At 34.4% G+C, this 6,401-nt stretch overlaps 1 pseudogene; it reads left to right on the top strand.

The window, feature by feature from the left end:
• The first annotated feature begins 2,349 nt into the window (after positions 1–2,349).
• Positions 2,350–5,391, top strand: LOC106867599 (actin-1 pseudogene; annotated as a pseudogene).
• Positions 5,392–6,401: the final 1,010 nt, after the last annotated feature.

The following is a 6,401-nucleotide window of genomic DNA, read 5'->3' as shown; positions in this document are numbered from 1 at the left end:
CATCCGGTTTCAGCAGTCCTCAGTCAAATCGTCCAACCCATGCTAGCATGGAAAGCGGACGTTAAACGATGATGATGATGATGATGATGATGATACATGTAAAGCTGGTTTTGGAGGTGAAAATGAAAAAAGAACTGTGTTTCCTTCACTTGTTGGTTATCCCAAACTTAAGGTATGTTGACTATTTATACATACACATATATTTATAGGAAGCTAATTATATGGCTGGTCACTTATAGTGCTTTATGAATGCAAGCCATTGGTCAATTCTGTAGACACATTATGGCTCTTACATTTAGAGTGTCTTCTTTTTTGGATATATAATACATATATTGATGATACATATTGTTGTGTACTGAACTCCTAATCAACATGTAACAAAAACTGTACTTTTGTTTAAATAATTAAAAACCACCACTCACATGGCATGCATGAGTTTTAGGTGAACTATTCCGTTTTTTTTTTAGACAAACACATGCACACACACACACACACACACACACACACATATACACATATACACATATACACATATACACATATACACATATACACATATGTATAAGGAAAATAAAACAAAGTAGATAATGTTAAAATAACTCTATCATGAAATACATTTTAGTTCTGGTTTCAATCTTTTTGACTTTTTCAACTAAGACTAAAAGAAGAAAAACAATTAAATTGAAGAAAAACTAAATGAAATGTGTTTCATCATCATCATCATCATCATCATCATCATCGTCATCGTCATCGTCATCATCATCATCATCATCATCATCATCATCGTCGTTTAACGTCCGCTTTCCATGCTAGCATGGGTTGGTCGATTTGACTGAGGACTGGTGAAACCAGGTGGCAACACCAGGCTCCAATCTGATTTGGCAGAGTTTCTACAGCTGGATGCCCTTCCTAATGCCAACCACTCAGAGAGTGTAGTGGGTGCTTTTACGTGTCACCCGCACGAAGATCAGTCAGGCGGTACTGGCAACGGCCATGCTCTGTATGCAGGGAGAGAAGATTTCATCCCTAATATTTAAAATGTTATCTGTTCACTGGATTATATTTAGCTTTTCAGTGATATAGAGTTCACATTTAGTACTTGTCCCTTGTATATTCTGGCTTAAATTATGATGTTCCGTGTTATTTAAGGGGTCGCTTACGCTTACTCCTCCTTCTTTCAATGTCGATATCATATTGAATAGGGATGATGCATATCTTTTATTTTTATCTCTAAGTGACACCAGGTGTTGTGTGTAGCTTTTTCTTTTGAATGAGTTGCTTGTCATTCTAATATGTGTGTTCGTCATTCCATTGAGATCCATGATATTGGCCTTGTATATAAGTTCTTTTTCCAGGCAGCTATTATTTAAAATGTTTCGGCTAATATACACTCCAGCCTTCATCAGGTGTCTTGGGGAAATTCCGAACCTAGGTTCTCATTCTGAAGGTATTTTTCGATTTTGTTGTTGTTATCATTATTATTATCATTACTATTATTATTATTATTATTGTTCAGGTCACTGCTTGGAATTGAACTCGGAATCTTGGGTTAGTAGCCTGCGCTCTTAACCACTATGCCATATGCCCGTGGGCATAATAATAATAATAATAATAATAATAACATCGAAAAATACTTTAGGAATGAGAACCCAGGTTTGAAATTTCCCCCAAGACACCTGATGAAGGCTGGAGGGCATATCAGCCGAAACGTTGTGTTAACAACAAACGAGATGAGGACAAATATCCATCAAATGTAAATAATGTAAATAATGTACACCTGCTAATGCTATTAACTATTTGCTTAATGATTGCTGGTGGGGGATTGGAACCATACAAATATCACGTATACATAAAATATAAAACAATATAATGTAATATAATGCAAACAAATTCACCATCCAACACACTCATTTTTCCCAAAAGTCAAACCCCTTGAGAGACTATCCCTCAAAAGATGCCATCCAAGAGAAACGTCTCTTCATTTCTTGCTTTCTTTACAAGACTTCTTGTGAATTGCCAAGATCTTTTGTGTTTGCATCCAAAATGGAGCCAAGCACCACCCCTCCATGTGATCGTCTTGAAAAATTGTTTAAATATTAAGATATTTTTCTCACCATGAAACCAATGTTAGCCTTAAGGTGTATATATATATATATATATATATATATATATATATATATATATATATATATATATATATACATATATACACATATATAGCTTTAGGGAAAAGAACCAAGGTTCATGAACTCATCGATGAAAATCCACTGTCACATATATATTTTGGATTTTGTCCCTAATATTATTGTCTCATTTAAAATTGCTTCTGTTGCTTCTTTAGCATATAGCATGAACAATCGGACTAGTAATTCTGAATATTTTACTGCACAACAGACTAATTATCAAAGTCAGAATTATCAAGTGACTTCGGGTAGTAGTTATGGTGTTAGAAGCAGTCAAAAGTGGCCTGCTATTGCTCAGTCTAAAGAAGTTATTGTTTTATCCGATTCTGATTGAAATGTTTGTGTGTACGAAAATATACATAAACAGCAAATCTACATATTAACATGTATAAATATGGGATTTATAAAAATAAAAGTTATTATAAATAAAATCTTAAAATAATCTAAAACCAGTCACACCTGCTTGTTTAATAAAATTATTACTTGTATGTGTATAATATCCATTTAAAAAGTAATTTACTGTTTTATTTCATTCTCACATTGTTAACTCTTTTCAAAGTTAAGCTACTTAAAACCAAACTATCAGTAATATATTCAGAGGACTTTTTCTCTTCTCTCCTCTGTATTTTATGTAGGGTAAACTTGTATGTATAAAAAACTATTCTGAAAAACCAGTATTTTTAGCAGGAAGCTAAATTCCTCCAAGGACTTTTCATCATGCATTCTATTAGGCAGTAAATACTGGAGGTTTTTTTTTTTTTTGGTCAGTTGTTTTTTTTTTTTGTTTTGTTTTGTTTTTTTTCCCCACTTATTTTAAGCCAGCTTTTTGGCTTTACAAATACCAATTTCTAAAATGCCACAAGAAACCTCTACCGCCTGACTGGCTTCCGTAGGATTTTTGAGCGAGATCATTGCCAGTGCCCCTGGCACATAAAAGACACCATTTCAAGCGTGCCCGTTGCCAGTATCGCCTGACTGGCCTTCGTGCAGGTGACACGTAAAAGCACCTACTACACTCTCTGAGTGGTTGGCGTTAGGAAGGGCATCCAGCTGTAGAAACTCTGCCAAATTTAGATTGGAACCTGGTGTTGCCATCCGGTTTCACCAGTCTTCAGTCAAGTCGTCCAACCCATGCTAGCATGGAAAGCGGACGTTAAACAATGATGATGATGATGATGATTATTATATATATATATATATATACACACACACACACACACACACATACACAGACAACCACATGCACTCTCTCTCTCTCTCTCTCTCTCTCTCTATATATATATATATATATATATATATATATATGCATGTGTGTGTGAGCATGTATGTCTAAGAAAAGACCCTATGAATATTTAGTTCTTATGTCACAATTTTTACATTCAAATCTTGCATAAATTTTGTATTTTATGTCTTTAATATTAAGAAAATATTGTTTCCTTAAAATTGGTGTAAATTTCGAGTTTTAGAGAGTATGAACTAGATTAAATCAATCCATAACTGAGTGATATTTCATTTTTATTGAACTCAGAAATATGAAATGCCCACTTGAACTTCGGTAGAATTTGAACTCAGAACATATAGGTTCATAGCTAAGTACCATTTTGAGTGATGCTGTTAAACTTTTGCAATAACTTTGTTCTGGATAGTTCTGGATATTACTGAAGAAATACTGAAAACACATTTCACTCTTATTTCAAGTGTTTAACAGAAAGATATAAGATTAATTATAGGATATTATAGGATATTATAGGATTAATTATAGGATATTATAGGATTGATTATAGGATACTATAGGAGTGATTGTAGGATATTATAGGAGTGATTATGGAAATTTCATTGTTTGTGTAATTCTTTCTTTTATTTCTATCATGTAAACAATTTTATTGACCCAAGTTTGTAGAATTCATATTGGAATTTTATTGTATTGCAGGATAAAGAATTTAAGAAGAAACGCAAAGAATTCTATGTTGGAGAGGAAACTGGAGGTAACAGTACTTTCCTTAACTTGAAGAATCTCATTGAACATGGTATTATTACTGACTGGGAAAATATAGAAAGGATCTGGCATCATACATTCAAAGAGTTGAACGTTGCAGCCAAAGACTATGCTGTCTTGTTGACTGAGTCTGTTGGTAACTCTGAAGAAAACAGACAAAATGGTTGAAATTATGTTCGATAAGTTTGACGTTCGTGCAGTAATGTTGGCTAATCAAGCTGTTTTGTCCCTCTTTGATTCTGGCCGTGTGATGGGTATCTCTGTGAATGTAGGCCATGGTATAACCCAAGTTGTCCCTGTCTATGAAGCTTCAACTATAACAGAAGCTACTGTCCATCAGAATACTGCTGGTCTTGACTTGAGAGATTACCTTATAAGGATCTTGACTGAACGTGGCTTCAAGTATGTTGAAGTGGCTTCAGTGAACAAAAAGCTAAATGACATGAAAGAGAAGCTCTGCTATGTTGCTCTAGACTTTGAACAGGAAATGGAGACTGCATGCTCTTCTTCAGTTTTGGAAAAGAGGGTTGATCTACCTGGTGGACAAGAAATTACCATTAACAAGTAACGATTCCAAGTCCCAGAAGCTATGTTCCAACCAAGTATACTTGGTATGGAATATGATGGTGTTCATAAAATAACATATAACTCAATCATGAAATGTGATGAGAAAATCCGGAAAGACCTTTTTACCAACATTGTGTTGTCCGGTGATGAACTATGGATTACAAAAGAAGAATATAAAGAATCTGGCTCATCTCATGTCTGTGGGAAACATGCACATAAAATGGAAAATTTAAGTCCTTAGTATGTATATATGGCACAGTGTGATAGGCCAGAGCTGGTAGCTATATGTTTAACTTTCAGTCCTTCAATAGCAATTACTAATAGATGTTAATGAAATTCTACTAACCCTTTTAATACCAACCAACCTGAAACTAACCCCTGTTTCTATGATAAAAGCTTTCTGTTTTAAAATGATTTCAATTAAAATCTTCCATGAAATATTTGCGTTAATGTATGTTTGAAACACCAGCTTCATAATGATAAAGTTATTTTAACTAAATTCTTCATATTTTTTGTATCTTAAAAGAAATCTGGTAACAAATGGATTTAGTTAGTATTAACATATTTTGTTAGCAATATTCCAATCTGATACCTATTTTGAGTATTATAAGTTTGTTATTAATGGTAACATAATGTTGCCCTAAACTGCCATGTAACCATAAAATTTGAGTAAAAAATTGCTTTTAGTGTGATCTAAACTTTAATAAAGAATTCAATAAAAATAATGTTCTGTTGTCTTTGATGCACTTTAGAGAATGTTTCATCATTACAGCTTGACTATAATGCCTGAAAGAAGAGTGTGTGTGTGTATGTGTATGTGTATGTGTATGTGTGCACACATGTGTGTGTATGGCAACTTCTGTATATGTGTGTTAGGTAACTAAGAATATGTATCTTAGTAATATTCACACAGAAAGACACATGACCACTCAAGTGGATTCCCAAGTCATGTGCTGGCTCTAAGTCTGGGATTGCAATACTCCCTGCTCCTGTGCATTCTAAGTGGAATCTGTGGGTTGATATCAAAACGCTTGCAATTTATGTTGCTTTCTTCAGACAATTTGTATCTTACATTCATATCATTCTGTAAGTCCTTGAGACCTTGTAATACTCAGACATCATGAGCAAGCTATTTTCTTCTAGGAATGTTATCATCTTCCTTCTGACAATGAGTTCCATGGCATTGCTAGCATGTAAGGTCAGAGAAATAAGTTTATAATTTTTAGAATCTGTCCTATACCTGTCTTTGTGGATAGGGTATATGATACCTTTTTTGAACAAGAGGTGAAAGTTAGCCACATGCAATATAAATATGGAGAGGTATGTCAAGAGGTTTTGCAAGAACATTCTTGCATATCTTTGAAAGGATAATTGGAAAAACCTTCAGAGCCCATTGCTGCATTTGAGTTGATCTCATCAAAGGCTTATCTCCTCCTCATTTATGTTGATGTAATTGATGGTGGTTTCTACCCTACCCTGTGTGAATCTGCAGAGATGAAAAACTCATCAGGCTTGCTTATTTGGTCGTCGTCGTCGTCGTCGTCATCGTCGTCGTCATCATCATCATCATCGTTTAACGTCCGCTTTCCATGCTAGCATGGCATGGATGATTTGATTGAGGACTGGTGAAACCAAATGGCTACACCAGGCTCTAA

Source organism: Octopus bimaculoides, chromosome 27, assembly GCF_046866305.1.
Source record: "Octopus bimaculoides isolate indiv1 chromosome 27, ASM4686630v1, whole genome shotgun sequence".
In the NCBI taxonomy this organism is placed as follows: Eukaryota; Metazoa; Mollusca; class Cephalopoda; order Octopoda; family Octopodidae; genus Octopus; species Octopus bimaculoides.
This window is presented reverse-complemented; position numbering and strand designations above follow the sequence as displayed.